The 26,376-nt window shown below is 35.1% G+C and overlaps 1 long non-coding RNA gene across 1 annotated transcript; it reads left to right on the top strand.

Moving 5' to 3' along the window:
* The first annotated feature begins 3,761 nt into the window (after positions 1-3,761).
* On the top strand, positions 3,762-24,345 carry LOC145240028 (uncharacterized). Its single transcript, XR_013862472.1, has 2 exons — positions 3,762-4,006; positions 23,797-24,345. It is a non-coding gene; the product is annotated as an uncharacterized LOC145240028 (long non-coding RNA).
* Positions 24,346-26,376: the final 2,031 nt, after the last annotated feature.

Raw genomic sequence — 26,376 nt, forward strand, 5'->3', positions numbered from 1 at the left:
CAATTTCACAAAATGGCCAGAAGTGTTTAAATACAAACACCCTACTTCGATGAGTACAATAGATGCACTAAGAGTTCTCTTCAGTCGTTTTGGAGTGCCTAAAACTGTTGTCAGCGACAACGGCACCCAATTTACCAGCAAAGAATTTGAAGAATTCTGCAAGGCTCTAGCCATTGAACATTTAACAACGGCAATCTACCACCCATGGTCAAATGGCCTAGCAGAGAGGTTCGTCGATACATTCAAAAGAGCCTTGAAGAAAAACCAAGGCATGGACACTGACGAGAAGAGTCTTGAACAATTTTTATCGGTGTACAGGATAACTCCGAACCCAAACACTGATACCGGTTCGTCACCAGCCGAACTGATGTTTGCACGGAAAATCAGATCTGTATTTGACAGAATTTTACCAAGTGCAACCAGAGTAACAACAACAAAATTAAATTTTCCAACAAGGTTTTACAAACTTAGTGACAGAATATTCTTCCTGAATTACAGGAGTGGAAAAAAAATTTGGGGAGGAGGGGATTATCATGAAAAGAATCGGATACATGCTATATTCTGTAAGAAGTAATAAATTCGACTGTCGCAGGCATATAAATCAGCTAAGACCTCGACACACTGATGACTACAAACAGGCAGAAGAAAATGACCTGCCCCTAGAGGTTTTGTATGATTCTTTTAATATTCCCCAACTCTTAACAGAACTTACTCTAGATTTGAGAGTTCCAGCTTCTCCACCAACTCCACCAACTCAAACGATATTGAGGAGAAAAATTACAAGGGTGAAAAGAAAAGTTAACCGGCTGAGCCCCAAGCCAAAAAGCAAACGATATTAAGCGAAATTCTCTTGGGAGAAATTGTCTTAGGGGGAGGTGTTATGGCAAGATGAGCAATTCACCGCTGGAACTTTTTATCGAAAGAACGTTATCACCGGTCACCGGTTGTGAGAGCCTTCCCTGGGTGGGAACACTTAAAAACGTAACATGCTGTCTTTGTAAATATTCTCAATAAACTTCTGTTTCTTTATTACTTCAGAACCTCTTTATCCATTTATTTCCCTGGTGGAATACCTTTCTTGAATATCCTTTTATCATGGCCACCCACCGCAGGATATATCAGTATACAGTATTTGTTTTAGTTACAACAATTTTATTATCACAAAAAGGTAAAAAAAAGTAAAAGATTTTTAAAATGGATCGTGCCCTGAGGCCTTCTCTATTGGACGTAAACCCTAATTCATCTAATGCCGAGCAAGAATTTAAGCACTGGCTTGCTACGTTCAAATATTTTTTAGCGGCACTACCCCAAGAAAATCTCAACAAATTGTCGGTCCTAATAAATTTTATTTCACCGGATATTTTCGAATATATCAGCGATTGCAGAAATTATGAAGAAGCCTGTCTCAAACTGGAGGAACTCTTTATCAAACGAAAAAACGAGATATACGCACGGCATCTACTCGCCACGAGGCGTCAGCAACCGGAAGAAAGTCTGGACGAGTATCTTCAGACATTATAAGTTCATAGCAAGGACTGCAATGTTAGGGACGTCAGCGCGGCGCGGCGAGATACGTTAATGAATCGATTCAGGATACCTTTATTTCCGGAATTCAGTCCCATACCATTTGCCAGCGTTTGTTGGAAAATAAAATACTCGACCTAGATACTATGTTTGACCAGGCCCGAGCGCTGGACAATGCAACAAGGAATATGGAATCGTATTCACCAGCACGATACCGGGAACCAACCGCTGCAGCCCTCGGGAAGGAAGAGACATCGGACTAGGATTTTAATCAAATAAACATAAATGCTGCTAAATCAGAAATTAAATGTTGGAACTGTGGAAATTATAAACACCCCAAATCACAATGTCCAGCGAAATCGAGTGTTTGTCATCGATGTAAACAGATCTGGCATTTTGCAAAATGCTGCAAATCAAATAATAGTACTCAATCAACTTCTGCCTCGGTCCATTATCCAACCTTAGCCTCTATAAGTTCGAGTTCGGCAGTTACATCGTCCCTACAGAGATCCACCGTAAAAATCCACATTTTGGGTCGGCCATTAAGAGCACTAATGGACACTGGTAGCTCTGACAGCTTTATTAATACCAAAGTAGCTGAGGATCTGGATATAAAAATAACAGATTCAGACTTGAGAGTTTCGATGGCATCGTCTGACCTCTTAACCAAAGTGGTTGGTGCTTGTTTTCCTAACGTACTTTTTAACAAACGTATGTATCCCAACCAGAAACTGTCAGTTTTAAATAACCTTTGTTGTGATGTGATTCTTGGACTGGATTTTCAAAGTAAACATGAAAGCGTTACCTTTAAGTACGGTGGGAGTTCAACTCCTATTGAGATTTGTGGACTCACTGTGGCTTCGTGGAACCGCCGGAACTTTTTGCTAATATAAATAAGAACTGCAAACTGGTCGCCACCAAGTCTAGACGTTATAGCTCAAGTGATAGCAAATTCATTGACTCAGAAATTAAGCGCCTTTTAAAGAAGGGAATCATCGAAACTTCAAACTCCCCCTGGAGGGCACAAGTGGTCGTGGTTAAATCCGATAATCAGAAAAAGAGAATGGTCATTGATTATTCTGAGACTGTGAATAAGTACACAAACCTTGATGCCTACCCCTGCCGTTTGCGACGGACCAGTACAGTCAACATTTATTCATACGACGCCTTCATTCTACCTCATCAGCATCCGTCATAAAAATATAAAGACAATATTTTCAGAACAAAGTATACCGGGAATTCCATACTCGGACAATTGTCCATATTTCACGAGCAAGAAATTTAAAGTCTTTTTCAGATCATACAGCTTTCTGCAGAAGATATCGTCTCCATATTACCTGAAACCTAATGGATTTTCTGAGAGGATTGTCGGAATTTGTAAGAGAATTTAGACAAGACAATTATTTGGCAATCACGGCATACAGAGCCACAACGATGATATTGAACACAAACTCTCGAGGTAAAATGTATATGCCTGCAAACTAAGATGTATAAAGGCTCCACAGCGACTAGATCTATAAAACTTTGCAACCCTTAGACAAATTAACTCTATATTTTACCATTAACAAATTCGGAAAAAAGTTCAAATAAATTAAAATAAAGTATAAGATAAATAGAAAATAAACACAAATTTTGTTAAATAATCCAAATGATGACGAAATGTCCAATCTTAAAAAATAAGACTGGTTTTTATATCTTCATATATTTTATTTTGGATTTTTATTTTATTTTATTTTTATTCTATTTTATTTTTGTTTTATTTTTATTTTATTTTATTGTTATTTATATCCGGCATAATCCCGCTAGATCACCGAAGTTAAAGCAACGTTGAACCTGTTTAGTACTAAACGGGTGACTACTGGGGCTTCCAGGTGTTGTATGTGCTCTCCGATTATCTCGGCATTGTTTCCAGTCGTCTTGAACTTCTGCTTGCCACTGGATTCAAACAATGGCGATTCAAGAGAGGCGTGGCTGAGATTGCGTAACTCCTGCCTCAAAATTAGACGCGCAGCCACTTTGTCTTTCTAGACTGAACGGAGGCATCGATAATTTTATATTTTAATGAATTAAGCATAGAAGAGAGAAATTTACAAAAAGAAACCTCAACAAGCTTTAAACTTTGACAATTATAATCTAAACTTGGTATGGAAACAAATTTGGCACACTTAACTATAATGAATGGATATTCTTATACGAGGAACGAAATAAAGATTACACCGTGTTACGATGACCTAGATTCATTGTCCCTTTTAAATAAGTTCACGTTTAAATCGTGTTTTTCATCTTTTATTTTTGATTCTTTTATATTTTCATATATTTTATTTTTACAAAACTAAAAAAAAAAAAACTAAAAAAAAAAAAAAAATTGTACCGATTTATCGAAAAAATATTATAACGATCAAAATAAATTTTCTGTTTTGACCACAAAGGAAAAACGAATTCATCTCGATTTTTCTTTTCGTATTAAATTCCTGGGATGAAGGTAAGTTTTTCCTTATATTTTTATACTTTCACAAAAATCCCATTCAATAACTCTTAAAATAGTCTTAAAAATTAAAATAATTTTTTTTATTGCAATTCAATAAAAAAAAAAAAAATGATTCCGCCGTACTTAAAATAAACATAAATAATAATAATAATAATAATAATAATAAGAAGAAGAAGAAGAAGAAGAAGAAGAAGAAGAAGAAGAAGAAGAAGAAGAAGAAGAATAAAAGTATTCAAATTAAAATAACGTTTCTATATGAACTTTCATTCTTTGACGTTATTCTCGCGTTGCCTACGCACAGTTCAAGCATTTCAAAATACAATTTCTAGAAACAATGCGCGGCTCGTTACAAACAGACTTCTTTCTCCAAATTTACAACATGGCAAGGAAGAAGAAAAGGAAAAAAAGAAACAACAAACTGAAGATGGAGTATACCTCTGAATATATATTTGTGATAAATTTCAAACAAGTAAAATATTTGTTTATTTTCCTAATGTTACGTTGTATTTGGCTTTCAAGCACACTTGATGCGTATTTTATTTTATTAAAAAAAAAAGTATGAATCTCCGATTCAAAAGATCTCCTTATTCAATCTATAAATAATATTTTTATATCAGAAATGTGTTTATTTAAGTAAAACTTATGCAATTTCTGATGAAATAATAATGTTTATCAGAAACAATATTTAATTCAAATATGGTTGAATTGTTAGACAACTGAGCACAAAAACTGCTTTTTCAATGTGTAATTATTTTAACATTAAAAAAAAACAGAAAAACATTTTGGTAATTGTGCATAAAGGCAGAGCCTAAATTTCAAACACACCGGAAGCTGGCCCCTATTGAAGTATTGAAGCATAAAATGGAGCAATTTTCAAATATTTTATATTTATTTTTTATTCACCCCCTTAAAAATATATAAAAATACGTAAACTTTTTTTTTATCAATTTCTTAATTTTTTTCTTTTCAAATAGCTATGTTTATTTAAGTTAATATGTTATATATTTTGTCAAACTATTTAGATATTTTAAAAGTATTTTTATTTAGAGAAACATGAAAAAAAAACTATTAATGTATCACATTTTTTTTTACAGTTTTAGCAGTTTAAAAAGCTGAACGTAAAACGGAAAATAGTTTAACAGTTTTAAAAATGTGAATATTTCACGTGTTAAAAAAAAACATTAAATTCAAACATAGTCCGTAAGTGTGTGTGTGTGTGTTTGTGTGTGTTTGTGTGTGTGTTTATTAGACTTTATTCGTTACATATATTCACGTTTAAATCGTGTTTTACATTTTTTTAATTTTAATTCTTTTATAATTTAATATATTTTATTTCTTAATGACTTGGACACACGAAACAAAAGCTGTATCAATTTACTACATTAATCTCAACAAAGTGACCAAATTTTCTGTTTTGAACACAAAAAAAATGAACCCACCTGGTTTTTGGCTTGTTTTTCATATTTAAGTTTCTTGAATGAGAGGTACGATTTTTGCAATACTTTAAAAAAAATTTCATTCGATAACTTTTTGTTAAAAATTATCTTAAACATTTGAATGAGGTTAAATTATGATGTCGCCGTCGTAAACAGTTTCCACAAAAAATTCAACTTGAAATAGTGTAGGTGATAGTATTATTTATTTTTTCTCTTTAAGATTATGATATGATAAACATGTTGAAGTAAACCTAATGGTTTTCTTCAAGATCAGCAGCTTGGGTTGAGAGAGGTTTTCGACAAGACATTAAAACTTTTGCGGTCCTGTTGTTGGTAGAACGAAAAAGAACTTTAAAGATCTCTCCCACAGTTTATTTATTTTTTTTTTTTCAGTAAAAAAGGGGGGGGGCAGATTTGCCGTTTAGTTGTGTCATGTCCCTTGGATCGGTGGGAGTTGTCCCCCTTTGTTCAATGTTTTTAATGTAAACTCTCGGACGTAAACGTGAATAAACGAGACTTAGTCAGTCGGCCATGTTGGTCTGAACGATCACGTATCCTTGTCCTATTATTATTAATGAAAACTTGACATAACAAGTTGTACAAATATAGGCACCGCCAAAACTGGGGGGGCAGGTCAGTACTTTTTGACGGACCGTCTTTTTAAAAATCTACCAAAAATCAGGTAATTATCCGATCAATACGAAATTTTCAGCGATTATTAGGAGAAGAATGAACTTTATAACAGTGTACTTATTTTTCATAAACGATATTTATATATATATATTTTTTTGCTTACAAAACCCCCCCTTGTTTTGAAGTGGGAACAAATATGCTTAAAATAATCATCTGAAACTGAACAAAACATATTGTGTTGTTGTAAGGGACAGAATTATAGATTAAAAAAAAAAAAAAAAAAAAAAAAATTGTTTGCATACCTTATTTTGACGTCTGAATATCAGAACTTCGATTGTGTTTAATTATCCCGCTTTTGAGTTTTGAAGTGTGAAATTCGGTGAATATGTTAAGTAAAATAATTAATTTAAGTTAAGCAAAACAAAAAAAAAATTTTTTTTATATTTATACGAAAAAAGCCATTTTAAAATTTTTGATAAATAAATTAACAATTTTTTTTTAGAGAGCCGAATAATGCATGACCATTATTAAACAGAGCATGCTTTGAATAATCGATACAAAAAAAAAAAATTCGATAAATATTGTGCCCTTTGTGTTAAAAATAGCATCATTTTTTTCGATCTCGTTTGAAAACGTTTGCCGCCTTTCGACTACGGTGGACCAAACGCGCTGAAATAATTTTTTTTTATTCTGCTTTAAATTGCCCCCTCCCCCCATTTTGGGGAGCCTAGCCCCCACACACATACGCATTAAAAACCAAACTCATACAAATGGTCACCCATCTGGTACTGGCCAGCCTCAGCTTAATAATACATTGAAATTTTCGTCACTGAAAAATAAGTTTTTTTGGCCTGTTTAGTCTTCCATAGTTTTCGTCTCATCGAAAGAAACTTTAAACAGAGTCGATCTGAACTCTTCGGCGACGCGAAATATCTAGTTACATATATGAATAAGTGGAATTATTTGAAATTCAGGTACTTATATTATAATATTTTTGCATATTCTCTTAGAAAATCATCCTAAATCTTAGTTAGACAATAAATGAATAAATAAATTATTTCAAAAACCCTTTTTTTTAAATATTTAAGTACGTTTTTTGTGCAAGACAAAAAATAACAATTGTTAACTTTTTGGGAAAATTTAACATTTAAAATTGAATTAAAAATAGTAGAAAAAGTTTTACATTATTCTGTTTTCTATATAATAAAATTCAGGGTTTTATCTTTCTGGAAAAAAAAAAGTTACTCAGAAATAATGGATTTTAATAAATGTAATTTAGTTTTAAAAAACAACAACAACTTGATTTTGCGGCCATTTTTGGCGGTGCCTATACAAATAGCTTTGAACCGTATTATCACAAAAAGGAACACGTTGGGTCGGCACGGGTATATAGGGCTTAATGTAAACAGAAGTTTTTTTTTTTTATATTTACGTTATTATTGAAAATGTAATCCTATGATTAAAATATAATTTAAATTAATCAAAAAAAAAATAAGAAATAATGAAAGATGAATTTTAAACTTCATCTTTCAGTATTTCTTTTTTTGTTTATTTGTTAACCAGCGTATTATTTGCATTGTTCAATATTTTAAATTTTAAATAATAAAATAAAACACATTTAATCATAGTAAAGCTTTATCTTTCATTCTTTTTTTATTTATTTGTTAAACAACATGGTGTATTGGTGTACATTAAGCGCTATATACTGGTGTCGATACAACGTGTCCCTTTTTGTGTTAAATACCCACCGATTATATCAGCTTATGCCATGATGTGGGGTATATGGTTAGAAAAGAAAAAAGAAAAAAAGAAACGTACCGGGCGTATCTGCATCGCTCTTTGGGAAAGAAGAAGGAAAGGATGGCCAGCGCATTTGTATACGCGAAGGGAATCTTTGGAAGGCAGAGCATGATGAGAGAAGCTATTTTTTTGTTTCTCCTGTCTCTTCCTTTTTTTTCTAGATAGGAGGATATAAAAGCAGGAAAAAATTCCCTGGGACCGCAGAGAGAAAAAGAATTGTGAACATCTTCTCTTGAAAAGAATTTTGTATTGCTGATGTTCGGATTGTGCGGTGTGACATTGGTGGCGAGAGGTCAGGTATGGTCGATTGGAAAAGAAGAGGGCAGAAACGTGCTGTTGTCGAGAGAGTGACTCACTCCTTCCCGAACTCCAGAACCGAATCCTGATTATGTGGAAAAAAAACTATTTAGAGGGTAAAGTAGATTACCCGGTGATAGCGTAAGCTCCGAGGGGTTGCAAAGGATGCCCTATGCGACCCCCCTACTGGGTCGAGTAACAAGTATTGTAGTACGGCGAGCAGCGAGTAACTAAGTTGTGCCAACCGTTCACCAGTAAGTCATTAACAGAAGGTATTTATTTTCGGAAAATTTACATAGTAAAAACTCAGAAAAATTTGGCACAAGGCCGAAGATGGGGGAGGGGAAAGGACGGTCTTCTCTGACTAGTGCTAACTAATCTAACCTAACTAGTTCCTACTTTCACTCTACTTGCACCATAATACCACATTCATACTATACATCCATCAGCGTATACATCCTTCATCAATCACCATAAGAACATCATACCATGATAACCTAATTAAAACCCATAAGAAAGGGGGGGGTTTGGGAAGATAAAAATTTTATTTACAAAATAAAAATGAAATATTTACAATGTTAGTAACAAAAGACCCCCCCGTTGTTAAACTATGGCAGATGCACCGATTCGCCAGTCGAAAGGGTGATGCGGGTCCGAACGCTTTATTTAAAACACCTCTTACGAAAACTTCGAAAGGGGACCCGCATCTCTGGCAAATCAAGCGATTTGTCACCTAATTTGGGAGGGGAGTGGGGTTAAAAAAAAAAAAAAAAAAAAAAAAAAAAAAAAAAAAAAAAAACGCAGGGACAAACTTAAAAGGGGCCTAATGATCGCTATCACACACTAGCTAGGTTATGAACAAAGAAGCCTAAATAATGGTCCTACTCTTGCCTATATCGTGACCTACTCTGGACTAAAAACGAGTCAGAGCTGACGTTCGTTCCTGTCACCCAAAATTCTTTTTCCTAAGGAACATCCAAGAACCAGTCAAGACTTGCTTCTCTCACCCGACACACACGCGCAACTGACACCCACCTTTCAACAAAGTCTGACGGAGAGAGTCTAACTCTCTCGGCCTTGATACGATCCTTTAAATAATGACGGAAGAGTCGTATAAGGTCGAGGGGAGCGAAGTCCTCAGATCCATAGACCACTTTCATACGTGTGTTCCAGATAACACCTCTCATCACAGCTAGCAAGGTCAAACACAAATCTTTTCTGAGCCTATCCGTTGTCGGAGCCCAATTGCTACAGACATTAATAGGAACCAAGGTTAATGAGGATGTGTTTAGTATGCGGACCATGAGACCTGTAACAAACTCAATCAGCGGCGCCACGATGCGACAATAAACGAAGGCGTGACATAAAGTCTCGTCCTCATCGCCGCACCGTTTACAAATAGGCGAATCCACCAAGCCAGCTGAGTGGAGTCTCTTACCGACCCATAGAGCATCCCGAATTACCAGCCAGGTCAGGGAAGCCTCGTCGTTAGTGAGGCATCCTGACCCAGGCGCCCAAGGCCAGATTGAGCGGAGCTGCTCCTTCGTCAAAGGGAGCCTCCCACCGATGACATCCGTTACGGATCCCCTCACTAAAACCCGATATAATGCCTTTCGGGACAACAGCAGAGTGTTAGAGAGGCTTTCCTTCACTCTTAAGAGGGACTTCAGTGCGCGCCGGCACTCGCGATAGAAGGGACATTCACCTCGGGGCAACCTGTGTGCCTCCCCCTCGGAGTAGTGCACCCCTCTCAAAGCCGGGAAGGCTTTCTTGGTGTCCTCCATCCAGAGGCCACCGTTTTCCCTATCTTGTGTGCACATTCGATCTAGGTAGTAGAGCCGTAGCGTGTATAGCCGAATCTCCACGTTTGGCATACCTAGACCGCCTTCAGAAGGATGTAGGTAGCAGACATCGCGACAGACCTTAGGGGCCCTTCCAAGCCATAAGAAGTTGAAAAGAGCCCTCTGCAAATATAGCAGCGTATCTGACGGGATTGGAAGCACTGATAGACGATAAATAGCGATTGGATAGATGTGAGTATTACACACCTCCGCTCGCCCCTTTAATGAAAGGTTTCTACTGATCCACCGTGAAGCTGCAGACCGTACCGCTTTCAGAACCTCCGACCAATTTTTCTCCAGCTGGAGGTCAGGACCAAACCAGACGCCGAGTATCTTGCAAGGCCCATCACTCCAACTAAAGGGCCCCTGAAGGGGCATACCCCTCCAGGCACCAATGCGCAAACCTGAAGACTTGTCGCAGTTAATTTTGGCCCCTGTTACCGTTTCATACAATCTGATTTCTACACCGACGACACTAATCTCAGCACTGCTCGTTACAAGCACAGTTACGTCGTCGGCATAGGCGGAGTACTTCGCCTGGGCATCCACACCTGGCAAAGTGATTCCGCGTAGGACCGGATTCACCCTTAGCCTGCGCAAAAATGGCTCGATTGCAAGCACATATAGCATGGGTGATAACGGGCACCCTTGACGAATGGAACGTGACAAACTGAAGGGTCTCGACCTCTTCCCATTTACTTCTACCATCACCGCGGGGTTAGCATAGAGAAGATGAACCCAAGAGCAAAATTGCGGGCCAAAACCGGCCGCCGATAAAACAGCCCCCAAGTACCGATGGTCAACCCTATCGAAGGCTTTGGACTGATCTAAATTGATCAGCGCGGCCTCAGTGTCGACTTTTTCTATCATCAGGCGTATCGAGTGCAAGTTATCCTGGATTGTCCTGCCCTTCACGGCACACGTTTGCTCGGGGCTAATAAGACGAGCCAGGACAAGCTGCAGACGATTTGCGAGAATCTTGGCCAAAATCTTTAACTCAGCGTTAAGCATCGTTAAGGGCCTGAAATTACCTAACCCATCCCCACCATCTTTGCTTTTACGAACAAGCTTTATCACACCCATGGTAAAGTACTTGGGGATTGAGCCGTTCCTAAACCATGAGTTAAACAAAACCGTCAGCAAGGGGACAAAGATGTGCGACAACCTCAAATACACTTCGTAGGGAAGACCATCGATCCCCGGTGACCTATTAAGGCCGACCCGCTTCAAGGCTTCAATGACTTCATCCTCCGTTATGCCACCTTCGCACCTAGCCGCTTCGGTCGTCGAAAGACGAGAAAAGTCAGCCAAATAGGTGTCAAACTGTTCTAATGACAGACCGGGTTCCATGGAAAAAAGCTCCTGGAAATGGGATCTAAACGCCTCCAGCACACCCTGGTTTGTGGTCACGGTACGCCCGTCCGGCAATGTGACACGAGCGATGTGCCTATTAGCCGCTTTCCTAAGCTCCTCTGCACGCAGTTCAGCGGCCATGTTTGTTGCTTCCTGGGGCATTCTTTTTAACCTAGCCCTAATCGCTAAGGCTTGGTGCTCCTTTTCAGCAAGGGAGGCAAGCCGAGCCCTAATTATATTAACGCTAGCACTATCCCCCTCCTCCACCGCCCGATCTAGTCTAGACTCTAGTGTCACTTTAGCTGCCCTAGAATCTAGATTGAGTCTTTTGCTAAAGTCAGCAGCAAAGGACCTAATGGCTTCCTTAACTTTTACCCACCACTTATTCCCAATAATTGCCCCCGTCAATTCCCGCTGTAGGGTTAGTAATAGCCCGTCACGGAAGCCCTTCACATCGAACAACGACGTGTTGAGCTTCCAGTAACCGGCTAATCTAGGCTTAGGTCTATCTAAGTTTACCCGTACACGAACAAGTCTGTGATCCGAGTAAACTATATTGTGGAAACTTGGACAATCCAATACTCCTACGTCGACTCGCCTAACTAAGAACCGGTCGATATAGCTCGAGACCTGTATCGAATCGGAGCCGCCTCTACCTGTCCAAGTCCACACTAAGTCACGGGGCTTTTCATTTCGGAATTTGTCGATAAGATCAAACTTATCCACAAATTCATGAAATACAACAGCATCCCGATCTTTGTTAGTTCCCCTAGATGTTAACCCAAATCGATCTAACTCGGGATCCAGGACGGCGTTCCAGTCTCCCGCTAAGATAACCGTTCTGGAAACATCTATGAACTGCTCGATCCGCCGAAAAAAACCAGCCAGCTCAGAATGGCTATTGGGCGCATAAACCCCAATAAGACGTAATGCCCTACCCTTTATGGTAACATCCAAAACACATAGTCTTCCCTCCGGATCCAAGTAACACGGGTCACACGACGCATCTAGAGACCTTTTAACTAGCCAGGAAACCCCTCTCGCGCGAGAATTATAGTGCGCTGAGTAAGCCTCAAAGGTCTTAGACAGTGCACCCAAATGGTCACCAGGAATAAGGTGGGTTTCCTGCACACAACAGATATCCACTCCGAGGTGCTGCAGGTCCAAACTCAAGCGCCATTTGCGCGAGTCGGCCCTTAGCCCTCGGACATTTAAACTAGCAAGCTTGAGATCCATGGTGGTGCCTTAGGGTTGAGTACCAGAAACGAACATCGCGGTCGTGAGCGTGCCGACAGCTCTCGTGAGGGAATAGGTACCCATCGCAGTATCGATGAGTCCGTCACGAGAGATACCGCCGACATGCAGGGGATAGGTTAGTTTTACTATCCTATACAAGGAGGGGTGCATTTTAACCGGGACCCTCCCAACACAACATTTTTTTAGGCTTTTTATATCAGAGTCTTTAAAGATAGCTAGGGGAGGGGAAAGATTAAAGGTCTTGTTTGCCTCCTCCAGCATTTGCCATAGGTCCTTAGCTTCTTCTCTTTTTCTTATTACGGTTAAAACCCGTCTTGCATTGGGGAAGTTGGTGGGGGTGTCTATTAGCTTCCCCCCTACCTCCCTGAAATCGGCTAACTTGCCTAGGTCTGGGCCTTTTAGGTTTTTGCTGTTATTAATAGCAGCTGTATTAAGAATACAGATATCCTTTCCAGGGAGGTAGAGGGTTTTTTTCTTTTGTTCAATAGCGGGGGTAGTATCCATGTTAGTAGGGTCAGTAGGGTTTTTTTCAGGAGAGGCAGGAGGAGTGTTGTGAGGGGACTTAGAGGTGGCTGTAACAGGAGTGGAGGATTTGTGTTTCTTAAGGGGACTTAGTGGTGTTAGTTTGGATATTTTGGGAGAAATGGGAGTTGTGACTGGAGGAGGCATTTTGAAAGGAGAAGGAGTTTTGGATGTAGTGGGGGACTGACTTATTAATTTTATGTTTTTTGGTGGAGGTGATTTGCACGGGGATTGGGGTATTTTCTTTTTTTGAGAGTCCAGTTTCTTTTTTAGGTTAACAATTTCGAGGTATTTATCCTTTCCCGGGTCATTTTTGAGCATGGCTTGCTCTCTCTGTTGCTCGAGGCTCAGGCGTCCAGGGGTTTTCTTCCCGGGGGCGATCTGCCAGGGTTCTCCTCTGAGTGGTTCATCCGGGGTTGTATCGTGGCTGGTAAGTTTAGGAAAGCTTGTGGTGGTTGTGCTTCCCAGGTGTTGTCCGGTGAGTCTTTTGGGGTTTGGTGTGGGTTTTTTTTTGGGGCATTCCGATGTCAGATGCCCAATTTCACTACAGTTCCAACAAGTTGGTCTCCTGCCAGCTACTATAATGGGTAATTTTTCTTCTCCTACTTCTAGGAAATAAGGAATGTTTGTGAAGTTTTCTTTATCGAGGAGAATGTCAAAAGACCATATTCCATGGAACTCGTCAACTTGGACGGATACCATTTCTCCAAATTTCAAAAAGAAGGCACCGAGATGTTCTCCTTCGATGTGGTGTGGGACGTGGAAAACTGAAACCGTAGTTTGTCGTTTCCCCATATATTCGGTCCTCAGAATGTATTGCGCTGTAATAATTTCTTTCTGCGATATTGTAATGCATTCTTCAGGAGAGTTCAGAAGAATGTTCCAGGTATTATAACCCTTACATTTAATGATGCGTAAGGGTCTAACTCCTGCTGTGGCCAAGAGGTTGATGACGATGTCTGCTGTTGCTCTGATAACCTTTTTAGTCTTCCTGTCCACAACAAATAGTGTTAGGCACTTTTTTCTAATCTCCTCTAATTTGGGCAGGTTGACAATTAAGCCGGTGTCGTTGACGAGTTCCAGGCATTGTTTTGCCTTTTCCACGAAGTCCTTAACGTCAATGTCGATTTTGGGGGGTTTAGACCAAGTGTTAGACAAAGAAGGTGTGGCACTTTCCTGCTCCATGGTGTCAACAATAATGGGCGTCTGGCTCGCAGCAGCGGCCATAGCCGAACCGTTAAAAAAACGGTTAAAAAATGTTCAAACAAAACTGTTATAAAAACAGTAAAAAGTAGAGCAAAAAAAAAAAGAAAAAGAAAATCCGACTCGGTGAAGAAGAAGGAAAGGAAAAAGACAAAGAGGAGATAAACAACTTACAAAATAATCGCAGCAAATAATCGTAGCGTTGAGAGGAAGAGAGTCATTAACAGAACTGGTACTAGTCAGAGACACAATTCTTTTATAACAGAAGAATTGTGCCTCCCCCTACTCCTCCAAGTCTATAAGAGGCTCGTCCTCTCAACCACTCAGATTAGAATTCCGCCCTCGAGGCCGGCGCCACCAAGTAAGCAATCTTCTTTTTTTATTTTTATTTTTATTTTCTCACAATTATAACCCTAACATATATTGAGTGAGTTTCTAAGAATATTTTGGATATTTTTTTAATGTTCAACTACACTGGTAAACACTATATGTTTTTCGAGCTAAATAAACATGTTATATTATATAAAAACACTAAAAAAATATGCAGATAGGTAAAAAAAGTAACTTATCTTGCCTTTGATAACATTTATTTGTTATATATTTGTTTTTTGACAACCTTTTCGAATCTATGTATATAGTAATACAAACCCGAAGATTTTTTTTCAACACTGTAACCCAGTGAACCGGTGCATCAGTTTTCCTCATTTTAAATTATTAGGTACGTGCAAAATGAACGATGATACACAAAATGTATAAAAAAATTTTACCCCTCCTTTCATTTAAAATTTCACCAAAAATCAGGAAATTAACTAATTTTAATGAAATTTTCAGTATTTATCAAATAATGTTTATGGAATATAATGTACTCATAATTTTTATTTAAATCTTAGTGGAAATGTATTATTTCATTTAAACAAAAATACATTTACTAAAGTTATGGTTTTCAGTAGTAAAAAAAAAATGCATGAATTTATTTTTGCTTTTTTATGAAAGTAAAGCATCGTAAATTATAACAATTAAAAAAAATTAAAGGAAGATTACGATAAAAGCCCCTAAACGAACATAGAAAAAGAATTAAATTAAAAAATGGTAAAACTAATAGAAACATTCAGTATAGGAATATGCGGATGCAAGTCTGGAAAAAAGTAAACCAGCACTCTCTACCTCCTTTTAACAACATAACGTCATTTTCAGACAGCCTTTTGACTATCAAAGATTTTGGGCTTCCGTGTATAATCCATGTGTACAAAACTTCCATTTATTGCAATTTTGAAGAGGGCAGAATCACTCACTTTTGGGGTTAATTAAGCTATTTTTTGTACAAACAAGGTGTTTTTTTTTTAATTTTATTCCATATCTTAGGACTTTACTAATTATCTTTTAAATAGACTCAGAAAATTAATATTTATCTTTTAAAGGATTTGTACAATGAATTTATTTAACTTCAAAATTTAGCTGAATTGGTTAGCTCACTATGAAAACTTTTTTTTACATGTACAAATATTTTTTTTTACATGTACAAATATTTTTTTTTACTTGTACAAATATTTTTTTCCTTTAGGAAGTTAACTTTGTCTTTAATCTTTCAAATACAATTAAAAAGTAGTCGGAAACCTACAAGAAATTATGATAAATCGGCTTTCAAAACTAGGTCCCCCTTATCTTTATTCAGCCATTTTTGTCTGCACCTATAAATTATGTTGCTGATATTTAATAATTATAATATTATAAAATTCACAAGTATAATCAAGGGACAGTATTCCACGAAGGAAATAAAATAATGAATATGTACTGTATGTTTAAATAAAAGAAAGGGAGGTTTATTAACATATTTACAGAGAGACAATGTTTATCGTGTTCAGTTTAGAGAGAGTCCCTCTTCTCATAATATCCGGTGACCGGTGACACAGTCCCTTATTTAAAATGTTCCCATGGTGATTACATATCTGATCATTACATCCTCCTAAGCTAATTTCTCCTATGAGAATTTGGCTTAATACCAAATGGGGCTCATCTGGTTATCTTTTTTTTTCACCATTGTACTTTTTCTACTCAACACCATTTGAGGATATGGATTTGGTGGTAAAATGGGTACTCTGGGACCTGGAGTAGGAGATACAACTCTTGGAATAGGTTGTCCTATAGGCAGAGGAATATTTAAAAAAAAGTCATACAATACCTCCAAGTGCAGTTCATTTTCTTCTGCCTGTTTGTACTCATCAGTGCGTCAAGGTCTTAGCTAATTCACATGCCTGCAACAGTTAAATTTACTACTTCTTACAAAAGGTAGCATATGTCCAATTCTTTTCATAATCATCCGTTTTTCTTAAGGGGTTTTCCCAGTCCTATAATTCAAGAAGAGTATTTTTATCACCAGGTTTGTGGAACCCTGTCAAAAGATTTTCTCTCGTTGCTGTTGTCTTGATTGCACTTTATAAAATCCTGTCAAATACGGATCTGATTTTCTGTGCGAACATTAGTTCAGCTGGTTACAAACTGGCATTTGTGTTTGGATTAGGACTGATTCTGTACACCGATAAAAAATTTTCAAGGCTCTTCTCATCAGTGTCCATGCCATGGTTTTTCTTCAAACCTCTTTTAAACGTGTCAACAAATCTCTCTGTGAGGTCATTTGACCTTTAATAGTATATTGCACTTGTTAAATATTCAATGGATAGGGCCTTGCAGAAATCTTTAAACTCTTTGCTGGTAAACTAGGTACCGTTGTCACTGACAATAATTTTAGGCACCCCAAAACGACTGAAGAGAAGTCTTAGTGCATCTATAATACTCATTGATGTCGGATGTTTACACTTAAACACTTCCGGCCATTTTGTGAAACTTGACAACCACTACGAAAAAATGTCCATTCAACAGACCTTCATAGTCAATGTGTAACTGAGTCCACAGTGTATCCGTCTTCAGCCATGGGTACATTTGTACAGGTGGTACCTTTGCTGCTAGCTGACACCCTTGATATTTTCTTACAAATTTTTTGATGTCTCAGTCCATATAAGGCTATTAGTATATCCACGTATCAATGCCTTCATTCTGGACCGGCATGGATGACTGCTATAGAATTCTTTTAGAATTCTTTTCATTTAACTGCACCTGTTTTTTTTTCATTTTTATAATGAATTCATCTGTTTCTGCTACCTTATTGACGTCATCTAGTGTCACTGGTAAATCTTGAATTGTGTTGCACAGCAGGCTAGAGAGTTCTTTTTCCTCTCTCACTGTCTTCTAAAGGTTCTGCACACTTGCATCTGTCTGGATAGTCTATCTGCATGTCCGAGATTTTTTGATCAAATATACTTCATGTTAAAATTATAGTTCAACAGAATTATGCTCCATCGTTGAAATCTGTTTGCAGTGTGAGTGAGTATGCCCTCTTAGAGCCAAAACTAGTCAACAAGGGTTTGTGGTCAGTCTGCAACGTGAAAATCTTGCCATGAATAAGTCTTTGGAATTTTTAATTGCATAAATGATTGCCAAACTTTCTTTTTCAATTTGAGAATAGTTTCTTTCTGCAGGCAAAAGTGATCGGGATACATGAGCTGTTAGCTTCGTTGATCCTTCTTCGTCTATGGAGAAGTACTCTTCCTATTCCATAGTCATTTGCATCTGACACCGCAATCAATTTCTTAGGTGGATCAAAGTGTGCCAGTCCTTAATCAGATAGCAGGCATTTCTTAATCTTTTCAAATGCACTTCTGTCCGTTTTTAACAATTCGTTCAATGTTACTCTCAACTTATGCATTTTTTGGGATATAAATAGCATAATATTGATCTAACTCTCCAAAAGATTGTCACTGGGCAGCATTGTTAGGTACTGGCATTTTCTCAATGGCTTCTGTTCTCTGAGGATCCGATCTTCTTCCTTGGTTGTCAATGATTTGACCAAGATATTTTATGTTTTAAGAAAAATTCACATTTATTGGAAATCAATTTGAAGCCGAATTCCTCAATTTTTTCGAAAACTTCTGATGTGCTCCTGAAAATTTAATTTTTTTTTAATTGTTGCAAGCTATGACTTTAGTAAAAATATTTTATGTTTACATGGAAAAATAGATTTTCAGTAAAATTAAAAAATAATCATGGGTTGATTATATTCCATGATCATTAATTAAAACTGCAAATATCATTAAAATTGGTTGATTTACTGAATTTTGGTGAAGTTCTAAGTGAAGGAAAGAGTCAAATGCTGAGCCATTCATTTTACCTTGATATGAAAAATATATTATTAGCAATTCATTTTGCATGTAGCAAGATATATAAAAAAATACTATTATTTTCCGGTTCAAGTATGACATCACTTTTTTTATTTAACATATTTAGAATATTTACACACTTGAAAATGTTAAACGTGCGTAATACCACAATAATTTTTACTCGTCATGAAATAGTCTTTACAAAAATCATAAAACCTTTAATTATACACATTTTCTATTGCATCTTTTTTACAACGGGTAAGGATAATGAGTAAACGGATAAAATGAATCTATTCATAAAATACTGAATCTATTTTTAAGAGTTAATTATTACGAACATGCCAGGATTCGAACAAGGAATCTTCTAATGCATAGTCAGATGTGTTATTCATTGTGCCACAATTCCTGTCTGTATGCCGAAAGATGTTACCACGACTGTATACAGACAGTGTTAAATTCTGTTGACATGGGCAGGTAACTTTTTTTGACAATTGCATGAAATGGCCCAAAAATCCTTATGTTGGGCTTTTTGTGTGACTCGGCGTTGTTCGTTACGAACCATATATAGATGAGGACAATCTAGGTACTCACACCTTTCAGGGAAAAAAAGAATTTTTCAATTTGGTGCATCCGTTGGAAAGTTTTATCTGTGTATATACTCACTCACACACACACACACACACACACACACACACACACACAGAAATAAATAAACATTTAGAATTTTATTAATAGTATAGATATAAACAAATGTATAAGTTTCAATGTGTTTTTTATGTTTTCAATCTTCTTTTTTACTGTTTACAATCTATGTAATTGATGTAATTTTTATTTAGTAAAACAAGAAATTTCTATAATTCTGTTCTTCTCAATTTTAATATGTTCATAACACCCTGCATTATGTTATATTTCTTCATATAATCGCTCATTTCAACCCCTCCTAAAATAAAAAATATCTACAAGACCGCCTTCAAAACGAAATAAGATTATTAGAAATATATTGTCAACATTTTGTAACTCTTTTCTCTTTTCCCATATAGGAGAATAAAGAATTGAACCACTTATATTTCTGGATAAGAGGATATAGAATCGAATCAGCTACTACAACAGAAGTCGGTGCTTATTTTACTTATTATAACACTGAAATATTAAATGTTTATTTTTTGTAAATTAATTATTTGCATGTATTTTGATTTTGTTTAAATTTAATAAACAAGAAAGTAGAATTTTTTTAGGGTTATACTGCAACGAGTGAAATAATAAAAATATTTTTCATGTGGTTGAAAAATAATCAGCAAAAAATAGAATTTATTTTAAGATTTAATCAATAACAAATGAAATAATACAAAATCGTTTTCATGTTATTGAAATAAAATCGGCAAAAAATATAATTTATTTTGAAAAGTAAAATAACAGTGGTTGAACTAAAAGTATTTTTAATTCTGTTGAAATATAATGAGCAAAAAGTATAAATTATTATAAAGAGTTAAAGAACAACGATTGAAATAATATATTTTTCATGTTGAACATTTAATTGGCAAAAATATAATTTATTTTTAAGAGTTGAAAAACAACGATTGTAATAATACGAAAATATTTCTCATGTTGCTGAAATACAATCTACAAAATAGAATTTATTTTAAAGAGTTAAACAACCACAAGTGAAATAGTTAAAATATTTCTCATGTTGTTGAAATACAATCTACAAAATAGAATTTATTTTAAAGAGTTAAACAACCACAAGTGAAATAGTTAAAATATTTCTCATGTTGTTGAAATACAATCTACAAAATAGAATTTATTTTAAAGAGTTAAACAACCACAAGTGAAATAGTTAAAATATTTCTCATGTTGTTGAAATACAATCTACAAAATAGAATTTATTTTAAAGAGTTAAACAACCACAAGTGAAATAGTTAAAATATTTCTCATGTTGTTGAAATACAATCTACAAAAGAGAATTTATTTTAAAGAGTTAAACAACCACAAGTGAAATAGTTAAAATATTTCTCATGTTGTTGAAATACAATCTACAAAATAGAATTTATTTTAAAGAGTTAAACAACCACAAGTGAAATAGTTAAAATATTTCTCATGTTGTTGAAATACAATCTACAAAATAGAATTTATTTTAAAGAGTTAAACAACCACAAGTGAAATAGTTAAAATATTTCTCATGTTGTTGAAATACAATCTACAAAATAGAATTTATTTTAAAGAGTTAAACAACCACAAGTGAAATAGTTAAAATATTTCTCATGTTGTTGAAATACAATCTACAAAATAGAATTTATTTTAAAGAGTTAAACAACCACAAGTGAAATAGTTAAAATATTTCTCATGTTGTTGAAATACAATCTACAAAATAGAATTTATTTTAAAGAGTTAAACAACCACAAGTGAAATAGTTAAAATATTTCTCATGTTGTTGAAATACAATCTACAAAATAGAATTTATTTTAAAGAGTTAAACAACCACAAGTGAAATAGGTAAAATATTTCTCATGTTGTTGAAATACAATCTACAAAATAGAATTTATTTTAAAGAGTTAAACAACCACAAGTGAAATAGTTAAAATATTTCTCATGTTGTTGAAATACAATCTACAAAAGAGAATTTATTTTAAAGAGTTAAACAACCACAAGTGAAATAGTTAAAATATTTCTCATGTTGTTGAAATACAATCTACAAAATAGAATTTATTTTAAAGAGTTAAACAACCACAAGTGAAATAGTTAAAATATTTCTCATATTGTTGAAATACAATCTACAAAATAGAATTTATTTTAAAGAGTTAAACAACCACAAGTGAAATAGTTAAAATATTTTTCATGTTGCAAATATAATCAGCAAGAAAGTAGAATCTATTTTAAGAGTTAAATAAAAAGATTGAAACGATACAAATATGTTCCATGTTTTTTTAAATATTAAGGAAAGGTAATGTTTTTTTTTTTTTAATTACATTTTCACCCCAAACAAGGCGCATTGCCACTTTGGTGTAGGGGGCTACTATTAGGGGCAGCAACTACTGGGGCACTATGTTGGGATTTGGGCAACAAGATGTCGGTTCACGTTACACTTAAATATCTACATGTCAGTACAGTTGGGGAAGCAGGAACTTGGAATGGAATTCCAGAGTCTAGCGGTTCTGGGGAAGAAACTACTGGAGTAGAAATATCGTTTACATCTAGGGATCTCTACTGTGTGTGGGTGGGATTTAGCTGCCTGTCGGGTTTGTTGAGGGTGTCTACGTCGTGGGAGCACAAGTGTCTGCAGTTCGTCAGAGCATTCACCATTAATATACTTGTAGAAAAGGCAGAGGGATGCAACATTTCGTCGATGGGACAGAGGCTGAAGCTTAGATGCCAGTTCAGGGCCTATCAGATTGGCGACTCTTTTTTGAACCTTGTCTAGGAGCGAGAGACTAGTAGCAGATGCACCAGCCCAAATGTGACAACAATACTCCATACATGGGCGAATGGTGGCCTTATAGAGGTACAGGATACTTTCAGGCGTCAGTAGTTTTCTAGCACGGTAGAGAGAGCCTACCTTTTTTGCAGCGGCCCTGGCAATGTTTTCAATATAATGCGAGTGCCAAGTGGGCCACTTTTGGTAAGCAGAACTGGCGCTGTTGGATGAACCTTTCTTATGAAATATATTTAAAGAACGCAGCACAAAAGAACAACAAACTTCTTTTTAATAATGACAATTGGAAATATTTATTGGTAGCAGGAACTGATAGGTCGGACTTCGAAAAAACGAAGGAACAGAAAGTTCTGTTTGAGGACAGTCGATCAGTACTGTATCAAAGTAGGGCAAAGTAGGGCAATGGTGATGATAGTCAGGGTTTAACATAGAAAAGACCTACACGAAATATTTTTCTCAAAATCGTTATCTTTGCTTGAGGAAATGACTTTAAAAGTGGAAAAATTGAAGCGATTAAAACTTTTTCGGTGAATTGTCACGAACGTCCCGTCATCAAAACAATCCGTACTGTTAAGAAAACGGAATCATTATTTAGAATATATTTTAAACTACATTTTTAAATAAAATGAGTGAAGATAATGAATTAATAAAATAAATATCAACTTTAAAGACAAAACTATGTTTTTTAAATAATAGCGACCAAAGTTCGCGTTTTCATTTCAGGAACATTTTTGAGGTGGAAACATTTTAGATTTCACCGTCGCAAAACACGCTCGTTATTGATATTGAAAATTAACGTTTGTTTATTATTTAACTTGGAAACATTACGATTTAGGCTTAATTATTTCGAAAGGAAAAACGAAAAAGACTTGTTTAAAATATATATTATTATATTTCAAGTGTCTGCAGTGAATTTAAACATATTTGTTTTATTTTTTTAAATTTGTTTTTCTATTAGGTTTGTGCAAAAATAATGGCAGTTTTTGACGTTCAACCTAATATTTCACATCAAATTCTATTTGAAACTTGTATTAAAATATGGTAATACTCCAGTTTTATATTAAAAAAAAAATAGACCATACCATTTTATTATACACATTCTTTACGAAACATAAGCACGTAATTTTTCAAGTTTTTCTACTTAATAAAAAATACTTTGCAGAAAATTAGTGTCAAATTTTATTTTTTTATTTTTAGGGAGTGTTTTTTTAGCCGTGTTTTTCTTCTAAAATAATAGTTTTAAAATCAGATAACCCACAAAGATTAGTACGAGTAAATAAGGAAACTTCTTTAAAAGTTTTTCGTTATTTGTGCATCTATGTTATTGTGCTAAAATAACATTCTTCTTTAGAAAGCCATTCTTAATATGGGAAGGGGGTGTATTGTAACTATTCTATACTTTCACCTAAAAATTTCATGAACAAAAATTTCATAAAAATTAAATTTAACTTGAAAATACTATTAAAAATAGCATAGTAACAGATACACAAGCACTGGTCTTTCAAACTCCAAACACTAAACACTCGTTTAAAATGGCACAGCTACAGTAAGAATGAATCTCTTTTTGGATAAATTCATGTTATCGAAAGAGGAGCTAAAATCTCTAAAATCTTAAAATGTCTAAACTAAACACTGCTATGCGTCTGATTTGGTTTGGTCCTCTCTCTTCAATACATCTAATTCAACTCTACAAAGTTTTTCATTATTTCTTATAACTAGCACTTGTTTTTTTGAATATGAAACTGGAAGATAGCCTAATACAGTTTCCTTCAGTTATAATCCATTTATTTATTTTACTTTTCAGATTAGAATGTCAGTAAAAGCACGACGTTCAGTTTTAACCCGTGGTTCACAAAATTTGCTGGTCCACCTTGTCATTTGGATGAAACAGCACACCACTCTTCACGAAGTCATCCAGTTTAGTTATTTCCTCGAAAACAGTTATCTCACTTAAAAAAATAATGAGATTTCTAAGTTAATTGTCAAGGAAATAATTAGTATTCGGCAAGCAGTTAATCCACAAATACTCTCGTTAAGGTAACATTATATAAGACAGAAAGTCAATATATTTTGCTATAAGAGGGCCAAACAGATTGACAGGAAATCTCTTGCAGCAATCAAAGTGAAAAGAATGCCGGAACAGCTACACAGACTGTTTGATATATCTTCTTGTAGTTGTAAACTTTCTGCCTCGAGATGTGATGACTTTGCAGTAAAGTGCAAGACAGAAAATTTTCAAACAAGGCACATAATCTGCACTTGTTCTCCTAACAAGGAGGTAAAATTAATTCTACAGATTCACCTGCAATTATGTTCCTTTTTTGTGGAAAATAAAATAACATATTGGTATTTATTATTTAATCTGTCTCTATTATTAAAAATGCAGATTTTCCAATTTTCAGGTTCTACTAGAAGAACTGCCATTTACAGCAATTTTTAAATTAATTGATGGAACAACAAAAAGCCTAACAACATTTACTGGTCCTTTGGGGAAACTTTGTATCATTAATTATCAAAATTTGCCTCAAGTAGAATTCGAAAAAAATTAGTGTCCCTCCCGATCATCATTATCTGACAGCAGAAGAAACAAATAATTTAAGTGTGAAGACCAGAGGCTACTTTTTGAGTATGCTGTTGGCATTTCTTGTAGATAAGATAACTTAGAAAATTGATCCCTTGAATCAAGGAAGATGGCTAACATAAGCCACAAGATTAATGTGTTTATGAACTAGAGTTTTCTATCCTCAAACACTATGGTAAATTAAACATTTTTGTCAAATTTATCATCCAAGTGTATGCAGTTAGTTGGTTTCAGATCAAATTTTTTTTTAACCAACAACAATATATTTTAATATGATTCAGAGAACAAAACAGTTAACTGAAATCCAAATTACTGTTTTAAACTGTTCAAAATGTAGTGCTTTTGCACTACTTCCAGAAAATATCATATCGATGATAAACTCAGATGAATTGGGTGTGAGAGAAGAGGGCATTCAACATATTTTGTCCATTAGATAAATAAATATTTACCCATTAAATTTTATTAGTTTTCTCAATTTACCCAAACAATAGTTAGTTTTATTCATATTACATTGCAAAAATATTAAAAAATAATTGTTTTTGTGTGTGTGTGTGTGTGTGTGTGTGTGTGTGTTGTTTTTTTCCAGAAATAGTGAACAACTAAAAATAAAAAATGAAAACGATTACTGCTATCAATTTTGCAGCCACACACTGGTCAAATTTCATTGATTTTTCTCAAAATGTTGTACATGGGCAGGAAGCAAGATATAGACACATTATTACAAAGTCATCATGCCAGCAAATTAGACCTTCATTTTCCTCAAAAGGAAATTATATAGAACAATTTAGTTCTATTATAAGTTTATATTATTGCCTCTAATAACAAATTAAAATATATGATTCTGTAACTTGTATCAAGTTGTTATATTGTGTAATACATCTCCACATATCTTTTTGAATTGTGAAATTTAAAAGACTTAGTTGCTAATTAGCTTTTTTTACAATTTTTGTTTAATCAATACAGTAAAAGTTGATATTTTGCTAATTGTGATTCATAATTAAAATTATAATTCATGTATTTATTTTTCTTTCAATGTATTTTATATAAATATATCAATTTTTATTGAGTATTTTATAAAAATAGTGAAATTTCAAAGTCAGTGATGTGAAAAATGCTGTGAAAATGAAGGATTTTTCAGCATTTTTCTACACTACTACAAAATTAAATGCTCAATTTTCTGTTCAAGATGGGAATCTAATTTTTGGTATATGTTCTTATCACATCAAATCCCAACTATCATCACCAGTGCCATGTTGATTTTCTGAAAAAATTTGCAAATCGACCTGCCCTACTGTGTCATCCCCAGCTAATAACAGTTGTCTCCAGTGGAGGCTATTGATGCTTTAGCAGGATGTCCGGTGGTGAGGAGACGAGAGAGGATAGGTGTTGCTTGGCTGAAGATCTGGTTCGTACTGCCTGACGTTCCCTCAGAACTTTAGGGAGAAAATGAATTAATGCGCCCTGTTAGCTGAGAGGCCAACCTGTGGTCGAAGAATTTAGAGGGGGGCATTGATTCAATAAGAAAATAGTTCTCTGTGACTGCTACAAATATAATCAACAAGAAAGTAGAATTTATTTTAAGAATTTACCAACAACAACGATTGAAATAATAAATGAATATTTTTAGTTGTTGAAATATAATCTGCAAAAAACGACATTTATTTTCAAGAGTTAAACAACAGGTGAAATAATACAAAAATATTTTTCATATTGTTTTAATATAATCGGCAAAAAATAGAATTTTTTAGGGTTAAACAACGAGTGAAAAAATTAAAATATTTTCATGTTATTGAAAAAATCAAG

Source organism: Euprymna scolopes, chromosome 19, assembly GCF_053919585.1.
Source record: "Euprymna scolopes isolate OS-2025 chromosome 19, ASM5391958v1, whole genome shotgun sequence".
Lineage (NCBI taxonomy): Eukaryota > Metazoa > Mollusca > Cephalopoda > Sepiida > Sepiolidae > Euprymna > Euprymna scolopes.